The sequence below is a fragment of the Lithobates pipiens genome, unplaced genomic scaffold (genome assembly GCF_037356315.1).
Source record: "Lithobates pipiens isolate NorthernLeopardFrog02 unplaced genomic scaffold, aLitPip1_a1.2 Scaffold_27, whole genome shotgun sequence".
In the NCBI taxonomy this organism is placed as follows: Eukaryota; Metazoa; Chordata; class Amphibia; order Anura; family Ranidae; genus Lithobates; species Lithobates pipiens.
In genome coordinates, this window is record NW_027507788.1 from 10,246,336 (window position 1) to 10,263,916 (window position 17,581).

Below are 17,581 nucleotides of genomic sequence, written 5' to 3' on the forward strand. Positions count from 1 at the left end.
GTTAAAGTTAGATTAGGGTTAGGATTAGGGGTATGGGGTTAAGATTAGGGTTTAAGGTTTGGGTTAGAGGTTATTATTTATTTATTTATTATTATTATTATTATTTATTTATTTTTGTTAGGGTAAGGCCATTACTACTACTACTACTACTACTACTACTACTACTACTAATAATAATAATAATAAATGAATAAATACATCTAAAATAAAATAATAAAATAAATTAATACTATGTAATAATATATAGATAGATAAAATAAATAACCCCTAACCTTAACCCTTAACCCTTTAAAAAAATCTAATAATATTATTAATAATAATAATAATAATAATAATAATAATAAAACAATAAATAAACATAACACAAAATAAATAAATACATATATAATAATAATAATAATAATAATAATAATAATAATAATTATTATTATTATTATTATTATTATTATTGTTATTATAATAATAATTATTATTATAGATACAGAGAAGTTTTTGGGGTGGATTATCTGGATGCCAGCAAGTATTGAAGACAAAAATTTATAAGTAAGAATAAAATCTGAAGATCTGATTTAAAAAAATAAATAAAAATGTTGTTGTAATTTTTAACAAACATAAACATTACATACAGCTTGTCTTGTAATGATCCATCAAAGGAAGAATTGTCTTGTTACGGTAAGGTGACCGTTTGAAGGTTATCGCGACGTGTTTCACCACCATGGGCTTCCTTAGGGGATATATTAATGATAAGAGGTATGTCACTATATAAAAGATAGAACATTGTTTTATTATTATTGTTATTATAATAATAACTATTATTATAGATACAGAGAAGTTTTTTGGGTGGATTTTCTGGGTGCCAGCAAGTATTGAAGTTAAAAATGTATATCTAAGAATAAAATTAGTTTATTAATACAAAAAACAGACAGTTAAAACGTTTGTCCGGGGGATATGGGGGTTTTGGGGAGGTGGGGTGGTTTGGGATCTTTTTTTTTTGTTTTGTTTTGTGGGAATGTGTTTGGTTTAATGTGATTTTGTTTACATATTTTGTTTGCATTGTTTCAATGTTGGTTGCATATAAAAATAAAAAGGGATCTGATTTAAAAAAAAAAGTTTGTTGTCATTTTAACAAACATAAACATTACATACAGCTTGTCTTGTAATGATCCATCAAAGGAAGAATTGTCTTGTTACGGTAAGGTGACCGTTTGAAGGTTATCCCGACGTGTTTCACCACCATGGGCTTCCTCAGGTGATATATTAATGATAACAGGTATGTCACTATATAAAAGATAGAACATTGTTTTATTGACAATTCACAGAACAAACATAGTGTGACATAAAAAGATAATGTTTATAATAATTAATCTAATTAACATTATTTTATTATTTTTATTACAGTTATCTATTTTTTTCGGCGGGGTTTGGGTGTTTATTATTATTTTACTATTATTATAATTATTACTGAACTGATCCAGAAGCGCTGACAGTAGACATCACTCGAACCAGCCCAAGCTAAGTACTGTGACTGTGTTGGCCTCAGCCTCCACTCCAGCCATGCTCCTTGACGCATTTCGCCCAACAGGGCTTGGTCACAGAGGTCATCTATGACCAAGCCCCAGTGGCCGGGGGGGAAACATGGCCGGAGCAGCAGCTGAGGCCAACACCATTCCTTTGCTTTGACTGGTATGAGTGGCCTCTAACCTTCCACATAAAACAAGGAGACATGGTCCTGGCTGAAACCCCAAAAGTAAATACCTGCCAGGGGCTGTCTCTCTTCTTTGCTTCATCCAGAATAAAGAAAAAAAAAGGGGGCTTTGTAAAAATTCTTGTTTAGTGTTTACATTTTTAATTTAATATGTAAGTTTCCCAAAACTAAGTATATTTTTTATTGTATATTTAATGGGGAAAAACTGTATGTACTTAGTAAACTGTGTTCTTTGGGCTGTTAATAAACTCCAACTGACCACAATACGGTGTCTATGTGCTTTATCCTGCAATTCATTTTCTTACAGCTGTCATTCAGCAAGAATGCTGCTTTCCCCAAACTCATCAAAATCTCCAACCACCTCGCTTCCGGTGGCTCTTCAGTAGCTGTAATTGGAGATTTTGCTGAGTTTCACAAAACAACGGCAACGTATACAGGGGCGGTGCTACCATTAGGCAAACTAGGCAGCTGCCTAGGGGGCCCGGCCACTGGTTTTCCTACTGTCTTCTCTCTGCATCAAGCAACTAAGTCTCAGCATCAGCAGGCAGCCAGCACTCCGTTCACACGTAGTGTCAGAGGCACAGCAGTGGCGGAGGACTGTCTGTGTCCCAACTCCCAACTGAATGAATGGAAGTAAGTAAACATTCATTAATGGGCACTGGTGAGGCTGCATTTGATGGGCACTGGTAAGGCTGAATTTGATGGGCACTGGTGAGGCTACATTTGATGGGCGCTGGTGAGACTGTATTTGATGGGCGCAGGTGAGACTGTATTTGATGGGCACTGGTGAAGCTGCATTGATGGGCACTGGTAAGGCTGCATTTGATGGGTGCTGGGGAGGCTGCATTTGATGGACGCTGGTCATGTTGCATTGATGGGTGCTGGTGAGGCTGCATTTGATGGGCGCTGGTGAGGCTGCATTAATTGACACTGGTGAGGCTGTATTGGATGGGTGCTGGTTAGGTTGCATTTGATGGGCGCTAGTGAGGCTGCATTTGATGGGCACTGGTGGGCTGCATTTGATGGGTGCTGGTAAGGCTGAATTTGATGGGCACTGGTGAGGCTGAATTTGATGGGTGCTGGTGAAGTTGCATTGATGGGCGCTGGTCAGGCTGCATTTGATGGGTGCTTCGTTAAAAAGGTGTGGTATACATCAGCATGGCAAAGGGGATGGAGTCAGGGGTAGAGCAAGGGGGGGGGTGTGGCAAAATTAGGTTTCGCCTAAGATGTCAAAAATCCTTGCACCAGCCCTGCTCCTGAATGAATGGAAGCAAGTAAACATTCGTTAATGGGCACTGGTAGGCTGCATTTGATGGGCGCTGGTGAGGCTGAATTTGATGGGCGCTGGTGAGGCTGCATTTGATGGGCGCTGGTGAAGCTGCTTTAATGGGCACTGGTGAATCTGCATTGATGAGTGCTGGTGAGGCTGCATTGATGGGCACTGGTGAGATTGTATTCGATGGGCGCTGGTGAGGCTGCATTTGATGGACGCTGGTGAGACTATATTTGATGGGCGCTGGTGAGGCTGCATTTGATGGGCACTGGTGAGGCTGTATTAACGGGCACTGGTGAAGCTGATGGGCGCTGGTAAGGCTGATGGGGACTGGTGAGGCTACATTTGATGGGCGCTTCATTAAAACGATAGGCTTTACATGGGGCAGGGGAAAGGGGGTGGAGTCAGGGGTGGAGCCGGGGGGGGGCGGCAAAATGAGGTTTCGCCTAGGGTGCCAAAAATCCTTGCACCAGCCCTGAGCGTATATACACTCCGGTACACAATGAGTTGGCCATTTTGACAGAACACCCCGGGTAAGGAGGAAAAAAGTCGTCGCTGCCTCTGAGGCGGCCATTTTGTTGGTTATAAGCGGCCGGGATTTACAATGTTTACTCATTATAGCGTGTATCGGAGTGTATACGCTGCTGGTGTTTTGAGAAAATTTCAAAAATTACGAAAATTTTCGAAATCTCCAATTACTGATGCTGGAGAGTAACCAGAAATGACGCGGTTGGAAATTTTGACGAGTTTACCCCTCCCCTTCCCGCGCAGGGCATTTTTTTTGAGCGCTGCCTGTCACACTTTAAATGACAATTCCGCGGTCATGCTACACTGTAACCATGTGACATTTTTTATCATTTTCTTCACACAAATAGACTTTTCTTTTGCTGGTATTTTATCACTCCTGGGTTTTTTATTCCCCCCCCCCCAAAAAAAAGACCAAAAAGTAGAAAAAAAAAAAAAATTTTTCTTTGTTTCTGTCAGTAAAATTAGTAAATAAGTATTTTTTCTCCCTCCCTCACTGATGGGCGCTGATGAAGCGGTACTGGTGGGCATTGATAGGCTGCACTGATGGGCACTGATGAGGTGGCACTGATGAGGAGGCGTGAATATGCCGCACTTATGGGCACTGATGAGGTGGCACTGATGAGCACTAATAGGCGGGACTGATGGGTGGCACTGGTGGGCACAGACAGGTGGCACTGGTGAGCACAGACAGGTGGCACTGGTGGGCACAGATAGGCAGCACTGGTTGGCACAGATAGGTCGCATTGATGTGTGGCATTGATGGGCAGCAGTGATGAGCATTGATGGGCATTGATGAGCAGCACCGAAGCTAGCACTGACTGGCATCACTAATGACCACTGATTGCTGGCACTTGTGGGCACAGATTGCTGGCAATTGTGGGCACTGGTTGGCACAGATTGCTGGCAGTGGTGGGCAATCTTTGCTGGCACTGGTGGGCACTTAATTCTAATCAGGGCCCTGATGATGAGTGTCCTAATTACACATCTAACAGTCCCTTGTGTCAGTGTGAGGCGAGGAGAGCCGATTCCCGGCATCTCCGTGTTTTCATGTGACCGGCTCTTTACACAGATCGGGGTCGCGCTGTGTTGCTAGGACGCGGCGCAACCCCGATCTGTGTATAGAGCTGCGATCGGCGCATGAGAGCGGTCGTTCTGGGAGGCCTTTTTATATGACGTCCGCCCAGAACGAGAGCCGCACCGCCCCGCTGGTCGCGCTTCTGCTGTTGCAGGTCAGAGGAAATGTACTTAGTTTCGCACACAGTGTGGGCTGATGTGCGGCTCCAGTCTCTGGGAGGATCCCGACCATATTGATGGGATCCACCCAGCTGCCTAATTGGCAGCTGATTCCTGACTTTTTAGCAGATGGTTGAGAGAAGGGCCGGGACAAGGGGTGGACAGAAGGGTCAGCTGCCCTGGGCACTGTGGTATCACGTGAGATGGGAGGCGGGATTTGTGTTGGGAGGGGGGATTTGGAAGGTGGCAGATAGTTGTGGGCGTGTAGTGCCAGTGCCGCCCCTCCCCCCCCCCCCCCCCCCATAAAATTGAGCACCAGCTGCCACTGGTGGCAGAGGAGAACAATTGTTCTAGGAGGGGAAATTAGGAGGGGTGCTAGGAGTAGTGATCTAGTGCTAGAAGAGGTGATGTGGTAGAGGGGGAGGGGGGATTTTCTGCAAGGAGGACCACTTTAAATTCCCTCTCCACGTGGTCCATTCTGCATAATAGTTCATTATTTGCATTAATGATGTGTGGAAGGACAGGGTTAGGAATTAGTCCAAAAACCCCCTGAGGAGCAGGAGCCTGGGCACAGGAGTAGATGCGGCATTGGTGGTCCCGGTGCCAACTCGTACTGCTTTGAGATGCCTGAAGGCCATTTTTTCTGCGCAATAATAATTTTCAGAAGGTAGAAAAATTCCTTTTATCGACATTTTTCACTGCGAGTGACCTGTTGAGGAATGTACTCTTTACCGGAAAAAAAAAAAAAGGTTTAGGTGGCTTGGGTCCGCCTACTTCTGGCTTTAGGCAAATTTCTTGAAAATTATAAACTGGTCTACAGCTAAAGAAAAGTCACACAACTGGTGACAAAGCCGAGGTGAAGAAACCGAAGAAGAAAGGCAGAGTGCCAGAAAATTTGTTGAACCCAACGACATTGGAAGGACGTCATGTCCACAGAGGGCAATTCGAAAGAAGCTGTAGACATTGGTCATCAGGACAATCCCCCGCCATACTACGAAAATGCTACGTCACGTTATGAACAGTCCTTTGCAGTGATGGACACCACACAACCGCCATTCTACCCACCTCCACCGAATTATCTTCAAGTGCCTGCAGAATCCCAACCTCCATATCCTGCTCCTCCTCCACAAGAAACGGCATTTCTCTTCCACAACTTAACAACAACGACCAGAAAATATTTGAAAAGCCTCTTCCAATGGATGACCCACAATTCTCAACACCACAGATCTCAGAACCAACAGATCTTCCTTCGTCCCCACCCGCCATGACTCCCGAAATGCTGCCACCACGGCAGGACCCTCAGAACTGTCCAGTTCCAGGCACAGTGATCGTTAATGCTGTCCAACCAATGGTGGTGACCACGCAAACTACCGAAATCTCTTCTCAAACACCCCCTTGTGAGGACCATTTGGCGTGTTCCATCTTGACTCTTCTATATTGTTTCATTTTTGGGATAGTGTCGCTTACCTGGAGCATTCAGGTAAGAAATGTTGGGTAGAGTTGGTTGCTGTTGGCCTTAGTGCTATAGCATGCTCCTTGCTCGTGATCTAGATTTTCACTGGTGGTGCGCATGGCACCGGAGAGCCAGGGCCGTACTATCAATGCTAACAGGACCAGGTTATATCCACTTTAACATGTTAAAATATATTCAGTTCTATTGCTTTTAGGCTAAATTTACTTTTTTTAAATGTAGTGGCAGTAATGGAACTGCCAGGGTCGCAAAGGTTGCAACTGGGGCCTTGGCGTTCCGCCACTATGAGAGGCCCCCATTGACCGGCCAAACGCTGCTCAGTTGGCTGAAGGGCCGGGGTGGGTGTGTGGTGACATTTGTAGAAAGGAGGAGGGTAGGTCAGTACACAGCCGCACTCCGCACACACCATCTACTGAGATAAGAGCCACGCGCAACGTCTGGGGAGAGCCGCACTCTCCCTCAGGTCTCCATCGCCAGGAGCTTGACCCCCCCCCCGCCATGCCGATGTCTCCATTGCCGGCACAAATGTTGTTGCAGTCTGCCCATATACACAGAGCAGAGTTGGTCTTCAATAATATGGTAGACATGTGCGCTTATTTTCGTACGAACTTACGGAAATTCGGACATTCGGGAGGATCTGAAATACGATTGGCTATGCTTCCGAATTGTATACGAAATACGAAATTTAGTTTACGAATTTCCGATCCAAATTTCGTTACAACGGAAACGTGACTGGTGTTTTGTTGACCAATCAGAGGTTTTCTTTTGCTGCTGAGTGGTGGTTGGGAAAACAACCTTTTTTAATATGGAAGTGGGAGACAATGGGAGATTGAGAATCGGACAAAATAAGAATGTTCGTTAATTGCGATTATTCATTATAAGGAAGTTAAAAACTCAGGAAGTCATCACAGCACAGGGATGGTGGGAGCCCCACATAATGATCACAGCACAGGGATGGTGGGAATCCCTCATAATGAGGACAGCACAGGGATGGTGGGAGCCCCTCATAATGAGCACAGCACAGGGATGGTGGGAACCCCTCATAATGAGGACAGCACAGGGATGGTGGGAGCCCCTCATAATGAGCACAGCACAGGGATGGTGGGCTCCCCTCATAATGAGCACAGCACAGGGATGGTGGGAGCCCCTCATAATGAGCACAGCACAGGGATGGTGGGAACCCCTCATAATGATCACAGCACAGGGATGGTGGAAACCCCTCATAATGAGCACAGCACAGGGATGGTGGGCGCCCCTCATAATGAGCACAGCACAGGGATGGTGGAAACCCCTCATAATGATCACAGCACAGGGATGGTGGGCTCCCCTCATAATGAGCACAGCACAGGGATGGTGGGAGCCCCTCATAATGAGCACAGCACAGGGATGGTGGAAACCCCTCATAATGAGCACAGCACAGGGATGGTGGGAGCCCCACATAATGGGCACAGCACAGGGATGGTGTGAGCCCCTCATAATGAGCACAGCACAGGGATGGTGGGAGCCCCTCATAATGAGCACAGCACAGGGATGGTGGGCTCCCTTCATAATGAGCACAGCACAGGGATGGTGGGAGCCCCTCATAATGAGCACAGCACAGGGATGGTGGGAACCCCTCATAATGATCACAGCACAGGGATGGTGGAAACCCCTCATAATGAGCACAGCACAGGGATGCTGGGCGCCCCTCATAATGAGCACAGCACAGGGATGGTGGAAACCCCTCATAATGATCACAACACAGGGATGGTGGGCGCCCCTCATAATGAGCACAGCACAGGGATGGTGGGAGCCCCTCATAATGAGCACAGCACAGGGATGGTGGTCGCCTCTCATAATGAGCACAGCACAGGGATGGTGGAAACCCCTCATAATGAGCACAGCACAGGGATGGTGGAAGCCCCTCATAATGCGCACAGCACAGGGATGGTGGAAACCCCTCATAATGAGCACAGCACAGGGATGCTGGGAGCCCCTCATAATGAGCACAGCAGAGGGGTGGTGGGCGCCCCTCATAATGATCACAGCACAGGGATGGTGGGCGCCCCTCATAATGAGCACAGCACAGGGATGGTGGTCGCCCCTCATAATGAGCACAGCACAGGGATGGTGGAAACCCCTCATAATGAGCACAGCACAGGGATGGTGGGAGCCCCTCATAATGAACACAGCACAGAGATGGTGGTCGCCCCTCATAATGCGCACATCACAGGGATGGTGGGAGCCCCTCATAATGATAAATTCATCATAAAGAACGTTTGTAATTGCTACGAAAAGTTCACGAACCTAATGAAAATTCGTATTTCGTACGAATCCAAATTGAATTTTGAATTTTGGACACGAATTACGAATTAATTCTAATACGAAACGGAACAAAACGAAACAAATTTATTGACGGCGCACATGTCTACAATATGGCACCCAGACCACAAATATGGGACAAATGTTACTTGTGCTATAGATGACAAACTAGACTGAATGGACAGGTGATATGAAGAGGAGGATGTTACTTTGTATCTCTCTATCTCCAGTCTGATCAATGTTTATAAACAATGTTACTTTGGATCTCTCTATTTCCAGATGATCAATGTTTATAAACAATGTTTCTTTGTATCTCTCTATCTCCAGTCTGATCAATATTTATAAACAATGTTACTTTGTATCTCTCTATCTCCAGTCTGATCAATATTTATAAACAATGTTACTTTGTATCTCTCTATCTCCTATCTGATCAATGTTTATAAACAATGTTACTTTGTATCTCTATATCTCCTGTCTGATCAATGTTTATAAACAATGTTACTTTGTTTCTCTATCTCCAGTCTGATCAATGTTTATAAACAATGGGGGTGATTTACTAAAGGCAAATCATCTATGCAATGAAAGCGCAGTTGCTCTAGATCCGAGGAGAACATGCAAAGAAAATAAAAACAGCATTTTTTTGCTTGCATGTGATTGGATGACAGAAATCAGCAGAGCTTCCCCTCATTTCCGAAATTCCGCTCAGATCTAGCGCAACTTTATTTGCAGTGCACAAACTATTTGTCTTTAGTAAACAAACCCCATTGTGACTTTGTATCTCTCTATCTTCCGGCTGATCATAGTTTATAAACAATGTTACTTTGTATCGCCCTCTCTCTCTGGAGTCTGAACAGCATGCATGCGTTCCCCTACCTACCTACCTGTGCTGTGATTGGACAGAGCACGAGTCTGGCAGCTGATTTCAGCCAATTATTTTCAATGCCAATGATAATCTTGCATTACATTGTACTTGCCGACTGTCCCAGATTTGCCGGTACAGTCCTGCTTTTTGCTAAGCTGTCCCATGATGACTGTATCCCTGGGACCTGTACTGTGCCCTCCTGATCCCCGTACTGTGCCCTCCTGATCCCTATATTTTGCTTGCCTTACCCCCCGTATCATGTCCTTCTGCCTCCCCACCTGTACTGTGCCCTTCGTGTTGATTAGCCTTTGATTTATGGCATGCTTTCATATTGTATACAATAGATTTTTATTGAAAGTACTAATAAATATGTTTAATTCTATCAACTATTTATACATTAATTCTTGAGAGTAGGTGTGTAAATTAGGTCAGGCTGGTAGGGGTCCCAGTGCATTACACTATTATGTCGGCCCTGGCCACAGACACTTCCAGTTCCAGCTGACACCACATCCTGACATGTTTCGCCTGAATGGCTTTCTCGGGTGTGTTGTCAGAGAGATCAGTGGGTGGGAGGACTTGGACTATCATTGATCGATTTTAGTACAACCAGCCTGTTGCCAGGTTGTACACGCAAAGCGATAGACCACGAGTAAGTCATATTATGTTGCCAACATCCCCAGTGAACATGTACATACCCCCTGGTACTGTTGGGACTTTAGAGGTGACTATTGAAAATACATCACCAATAAAATACATATGATCGAGATACATATGATGACTGTTGTAGCAATCGTATTCTTTTGTCTGTGTACCCAACGCGTTTCAGGACAAAATCAGTCCCTTCATCAGGAGATAATGAGCATAGAAGGTCACTACATCTATTGAAAACACAGATGTATGTATATAAAAGTATCAAATTTTATCAAATTTTTCTCCCGTCCTCTCCTCCTGATAGGCGTCCAATAGCTGCGCCTATCATTTCAGCCAATCAGGTGACGGGTAACAGACCCGCACACCTGATTGGTGGAGAGGCGGTTCTGTGTTAGGAAAGTGAATATTAATTCACTTTTCTAACACACCTGGGTGGACTGAGAGCGTCAAGCATGGCGCTCGCAGTTCACCTATTTTAAAGCTTATTAGAGCCTATGGCTCTAATCAGGTGCTGCAAAAACACCCCCCGCTGCACCCCAAAAGGGACCAGACACCTAAATATGGGGTGGCAGTGGTGGCCATGGATAGATTCATGCTATGCATGAATCTATCCATTGGTCATAGAGGGGGTGGCTGGAGAGAGGGGGTGGTACCTGTGCACCCTTTTGGATGCACCGCCACTGATAAACACATGCACATTCACATACATACATACATGCACTCTCATATACATGCACACACACATGCATACATACACATACATATATGAACACACACACATATAAGCATGCTCACACACACACATACAAGCATGCTCACACACACACACACATACATGCATGCTCACACACACACATACATGCATGCTCACACGCACCCATACATGCATGCTCACACGCACCCATACATGCATGCTCACACACACACATACATGCATGCATACACACACACACACATACAAGCATGCTCACACACACACACAAGCATGCACACACACACACACACACACACACACACACACAAGCATGCACACACACACACACACACACACACGCATGCATTCACAAAACACCGGCAGCGTATACAGGGGCGGTGCTACCATTAGGCAAACTAGGCAGCTGCCTAGGGCGCCCGGCCACTGGTTTTCTTACTGTCTTCTCTCTGCAGCAAGCAACTAAGTATCTGCATCAGCAGGCAGCCACTGATCCGTTCACACGTAGTGTCAGAGGCACAGCAGTGGCGGAGGACTGTCTGTGTCCCAACTCCCAACCGAATGAATGGAAGCAAGTAAACATTCATTAATGGGCACTAGTGAGGCTGCATTTGATGGGCACTGGTGAGGCTGCATTTAATGAGAGCTGGTGAGAATGTATTTGATGGGCACTGGTGAGGCTACATTTGATGGGCGCTGGTGAGGCTGCATTTGATGAGAGCTGGTGAGAATGTATTTGATGGGCACTGGTGAGGCTACATTTGATGGGCGCTGGTGAGGCTTTATTCGATGGGCGCTGGTGAGGCTGCATTTGATGGGCGCTGGTGAGGCTGAATTTGATGGGCGCTGGTGAGACTCTATTTGATGGGCACTGGTGAGACTCTATTTGATGGGCACTGGTGAAGCTGCATTGATGGGCGCTGGTAAGGCTGCATTTATGGGCGCTGGTGAGGCTGCCTTTGATGGGGCTAGTGAGGCTGCATTTAATGGGTGCTGGTCAGGCTGTATTTGATGGGTGCTGGTCAAGCTGCATTTGATGGGTGCTGCATTAAAAAGGTGGGGTATACATCAGCATGGCAAAGGGGATGGAGTCAGGGGTGGAGTGAGGGGGGGGGGGGGGTGGGGTGGGGTGGCAAAATGAGGTTTCGCCTAAGATGTCAAAAATCCTTGCACCAGCCCTGCTCCCGAATGAATGGAAGCAAGTAAACATTTATTAATGGGCACTGGTAGGCTGCATTTGATGGGCACTGGTGAGGCTGCATTTGATGGGCACTGGTGAGACTGTATTTGATGGGCGCTGGTGAGGCTACATTAATGGGCACTGGTGAAGCTGTATTGATGGGCGCTGGTGAAGCTGCATTGATGGGCACTGGTGAGGCTGCATTTGATGGGCGCTGGTGAAGCTGCATTTGCAGGCAGCCACTGATCCGTTCACACGTAGTGTCAGAGGCACAGCAGTGGCGGAGGACTGTCTGTGTCCCAACTCCCAACCGAATGAATGGAAGCAAGTAAACATTCATTAATGGGCACTAGTGAGGCTGCATTTGATGGGCACTGGTGAGGCTGCATTTAATGAGAGCTGGTGAGAATGTATTTGATGGGCACTGGTGAGGCTACATTTGATGGGCGCTGGTGAGGCTGAATTTGATGAGAGCTGGTGAGAATGTATTTGATGGGCACTGGTGAGGCTACATTTGATGGGCGCTGGTGAGGCTTTATTCGATGGGCGCTGGTGAGGCTGCATTTGATGGGCGCTGGTGAGGCTGAATTTGATGGGCGCTGGTGAGACTGTATTTGATGGGCACTGGTGAGACTCTATTTGATGGGCACTGGTGAAGCTGCATTGATGGGCGCTGGTAAGGCTGCATTTTATGGGCGCTGGTGAGGCTGCCTTTGATGGGGCTAGTGAGGCTGCATTTGATGGGTGCTGGTCAGGCTGTATTTGATTGGTGCTGGTCAGGCTGCATTTGATGGGTGCTGCATTAAAAAGGTGGGGTATACATCAGCATGGCAAAGGGGATGGAGTCAGGGGTGGAGTGAGGGGGGGGGGGGGGTGGGGTGGGGTGGCAAAATGAGGTTTCGCCTAAGATGTCAAAAATCCTTGCACCAGCCCTGCTCCCGAATGAATGGAAGCAAGTAAACATTTATTAATGGGCACTGGTAGGCTGCATTTGATGGGCACTGGTGAGGCTGCATTTGATGGGCGCTGGTGAGACTGTATTTGATGGGCGCTGGTGAGGCTACATTAATGGGCACTGGTGAAGCTGTATTGATGGGCGCTGGTGAAGCTGCATTGATGGGCACTGGTGAGGCTGCATTTGATGGGCGCTGGTGAAGCTGCATTTGCAGGCAGCCACTGATCCGTTCACACGTAGTGTCAGAGGCACAGCGGTGGCGGAGGACTGTCTGTGTCCCAACTCCCAACCGAAGGAATGGAAGCAAGTAAACATTCATTAATGGGCACTAGTGAGGCTGCATTTGATGGGCACTGGTGAGGCTGCATTTAATGAGAGCTGGTGAGAATGTATTTGATGGGCACTGGTGAGGCTACATTTGATGGGCGCTGGTGAGGCTGCATTTGATGAGAGCTGGTGAGAATGTATTTGATGGGCACTGGTGAGGCTACATTTGATGGGCGCTGGTGAGGCTGTATTCGATGGGCGCTGGTGAGGCTGTATTCGATGGGCGCTGGTGAGGCTGCATTTGATGGGCGCTGGTGAGGCTGAATTTGATGGGCACTGGTGAGACGGTATTTGATGGGCACTGGTGAAGCTGCATTGATGGGCGCTGGTAAGGCTGCATTGATGGGCGCTGGTGAGGCTGCATTTAATGAGAGCTGGTGAGAATGTATTTGATGGGCACTGGTGAGGCTACATTTGATGGGCGCTGGTGAGGCTGCATTTGATGAGAGCTGGTGAGAATGTATTTTATGGGCACTGGTGAGGCTACTTTTGATTGGTGCTGGTGAGGCTGTATTCGATGGGCAGTGGTGAGGCTGCATTTGATGGGCGCTGGTGAGGCTGAATTTGATGGGCAATGGTGAGACAGTATTTGATGGGCACTGGTGAGACGGTATTTGATGAGCACTGGTGAGACTGTATTTGATGGGCACTGGTGAAAATTAGGTTTCGCCTAGGATGTCAAAAATCCTTGCACCAGCCCTGCTCCCGAATGAATGGAAGCAAGTAAACATTCATTAATGGGCACTGGCAGGCTGCATTTGATGGGCACTGGTGAGGCTGCATTTGATGGGCACTGGTGAAGCTGCATTTGATGGGAGCTGGTGAGGGTGAACTTGATGGGCGCTGGTGAGGATGCATTTGATGGGCGCTGTTGAGGCTGCATTTGATGGGCACTGGTGTGACTGTATTCGATGGGCACTGGTGAGGCTGCATTAATGGGCACTGGTGAAGCTGTATTGATGGGCGTTGGTGAAGCTGCATTGATGGGCACTGGTGAGGCTGCATTTGATGGGCGCTGGTGAAGCTGCATTTGATGGACGCTGGTGAGGCTGCATTTGATGGGCGCTGGTGAGACTGTATTTGATGGGTGCTGGTGAGACTGCATTAATGGGCACTGGTGAGACTGTATTTGATGGGTGCTGGTGAGGCTGCATTAATGGGCACTGGTGAAGCTGTATTGATGGGCGCTGGTGAAGCTGTATTGATGGGCGCTGGTGAAGCTGCATTTGATGGACGCTGGTGAGACTGTATTTGATGGGCGCTGGGGAGGCTACATTTGATGCGCGCTAGTGAGGCTGTATTAATGGGCACTGGTGAAGAACACCCCGAGTAAGGAGTGAGAGCAAAAATTTTAGCACAAGACCTCCTCTGTAACACTAAAGGGATGAGCTATTGAGGGCCTTTGAAGCATCGCCTATAGAAAATATAGTGTACTGAAGTTTGTCGCCATTCCACGGGTGCAAACGCTGGGTATCGATTTACTCGATGCAATCTAATTTTTTTTCTAATTTGAGTCGTTTATTGCATTTGTGTGCCCTAAAATTCACTTTAGTGTGTTTTTTACGTTTTTTTTATTATTATTTTTTTTTACATTTCCTAGACCTTTGCGGTATTATTAAATGACATTAAAAAAAAAATGGGCATCAACACTATTTTATTCTCTAGGGCAGGGGTGTCCAAACTTTTTTCAAAGAGGGCCAGATTTGATGAAGTGAAGGTGCGTGAGGGCCGACAGTTTTGCCTGGCATTCTTTGAACCATCAAAATTTGGTCTAATGCTGCGTATACACAAGTGGATTTTCCGTCAGAAAAATCTTGGACGGTTTTTCCGACGGAATTCCGCTCAAGCTTGGCTTGCATGCTCACGGTCACGCAAAAGTTTGCTGAACTTTCGACCGCCAAGAACGCGGTGACGTACAACACTACAATGAGCAGAGAAAATGAGGTTCAATGCTTCCGAGCATGCGTCGAATTGTTTTCCGAGCATGCGTAGGAATTTCGTACATCGTAATTGCTGCAGCCGATCGGAATTTTCGATCGGAACTTTTTCCGACCAAAAATTGAGAACATGCTTTCAATCTTTCGCTGGCTGGAATTCGGCCAGCAAAAGTCTGATGGGGCATACACACGGTCGTTTTTTCCGACCAAAAGCTCTCATCGGCCTTTTGCTGGCCGAATTTCCGTTCGCGTGTACACTGCCCAGCTCTTGCCTTTGTGGCTGTGTGTGGTGAAGAGATGATCTTGGGCGTTTTATTTGGATATACCTTATTTATTGGCATATAACACGCACCTTCACTTTAAGAGGGAAGTTTCAGAAAAAAAAAAACTTAAATTTTAAATAAAGAACTAGGAAGCAAAATAAGGGTCAGTGCCCATCTGCAGCCCCACCATTTCCATCAGAGCAGTACCCCCATTGCCAGGAATGCAGCACCCAGTATGGCCAGGAATGCAGCACCCAGTATTGCCAAGAATGCAGCACCCAGTATTGCCAAGAATGCAGCACCCAGTTTTGCCAAGAATGCAGCACCCAGTATTGCCAGGAATGCAGCACCCAGTATGGCCAGGAATGCAGCACCCAGTATTGCCAGGAATGCAGCACCCAGAATGGCCAGGAATGCAGCACCCAGTATGGCCAGGAACGCAGCACCCAGTATGGCCAGGAATGCAGCACCCAGTATGGCCAGGAACACAGCACCCAGTATTGCCAAGAATGCAGCACCCAGTATGGCCAGGAATGCAGGACCCCGTATGGCCAGGAATGCAGCACCCAGTATGGCCAGGAATGCAAAACCCAGTATGGCCAGGAATGCAGCACCCAGTATGGCCAGGAATGCAGCACCCAGTATTGCGAAGAATGCAGCACCCCCATTGTCAATAATGCAGCACTCAGTATTGCCCAGAATACAGCGCCCACCCTTGCCAGGAATGCAGCACCCAGTATGGCCAGGAATGCAGCACCCCACATTGCCAGGAATGTCAGGAATGCAGCCCCCATCATGGTCAGGAATGCAGACTCACCATTGCCATCAGTGCAGCCTGAAGGATTGCCCATCCATCTGAAGCCTCGGAGGGGACAGGGAGGGGGCGGGATGAGCGCCAAAAGATCACATACAGGAGAAACTCCTGTTTTCTCGGCGGCATCTTTAATAGAAAGTCCCACCTCCTTTGATGGACAGGACAATGGCAGCGCCGGAGACGGGATTTCCTATAACAGAGGCCGCCTTGTAAACAGGAAATACTCCTGTGTGCACGGCTCTCATCCCGCCGCCTCCCTGTGTCCTCCAAGGCATCTGGACATTTATATCTTTTGTGGCCCCGGCGCTGGGAGATCGTTGGGGGATACAAAAGATATATATGTCTAGATAACCAGGCAGGCCATTCAAAACCATAACTTGACCCGCAATTGGCCCATGGGCCGGACTTTGGACATGCCTGCTATAGGGGATCGGCTTTCAGAAAAGACACTAAAAATAAATTAAAAAGTTACGTAAAACTTAACACTGACCCTTATCATCAACATTTTGTGCTGTGAGTCGTGGTTGAGTAATGCATTCTTTACTGAACAAAAGAAAGAAAAGGTTCAGGTGGCCGAGTCCACCTAGTTCTGTCTTTAGACAAATTTATTGTAAATGATAAACTGGATTTCTTCTGAAGAAAAGTCGCTAACAAAGCCGAGGTGAAGTACCTGAAGAAAGGCAGGGTCAGGTGCTGGCAAATTTGCTGAACCCAATAATATTTGAAGGGCGTCGTGCCCACAGGGGGCAATCTGTATGAAACTATAGACTTTGGTCATTGGGACAATCCCACACCATGCTACGACAATGCCACATCATGCTACGAACAGGCCCTTCCAGAGATGGACACCACACAGCCAACGTTCTACCCACCACCACCGGCATATGCTGAAGTACCTCCAGAATTACAACTAGAAGGTATGGTCAAGCCTCCTCAATATCACATCAACAACCCCAGGGAAGGAGCTTTTTTGAGGCCTATGGTGATCCCTTCTTCAGGATGGGCACATCCACAAGAAGTTGGCATTTCTCTTCCACAACCCAACAACAACCAGAAAATATTTCAAAAGCCTCCTCCTCAATGTATAACCTAGGATTCTTAACACCACAGATCTCCATAGCAACAGCACCCGAAGCTATGTTTCCTTCGCCCCCACACACCATGATTCCGGGAATCATGCCACCACTGTAGTACCCTCATAACTGTCCAGTTCCAGGCACAATAATCGTTAATACTGTCCAACCAATGGTGGTGACCACACAAACTACCATGATCGGCTTGGGCGTGGCTATGTACGGCATGCAGTAAGATGTGCTGGGGCTAGCTCCGCTGACCATCCTGCACAATCCTGAGCATAGCACCACCATCC

The 17,581-nt window shown here is 47.0% G+C and overlaps 1 long non-coding RNA gene across 1 annotated transcript in view; it reads right to left on the reverse strand.

Moving 5' to 3' along the window:
* LOC143933496 (uncharacterized) overlaps positions 1-16,330 on the reverse strand; it is a 29,719-nt gene extending 13,389 nt beyond the window's left edge. The window contains exon 1 of the long non-coding RNA XR_013263103.1: positions 16,216-16,330. This is a non-coding gene — a long non-coding RNA (uncharacterized LOC143933496). The remainder of the gene's footprint in view (positions 1-16,215) is intronic.
* Between the last annotated feature and the right edge of the window lie 1,251 nt (positions 16,331-17,581).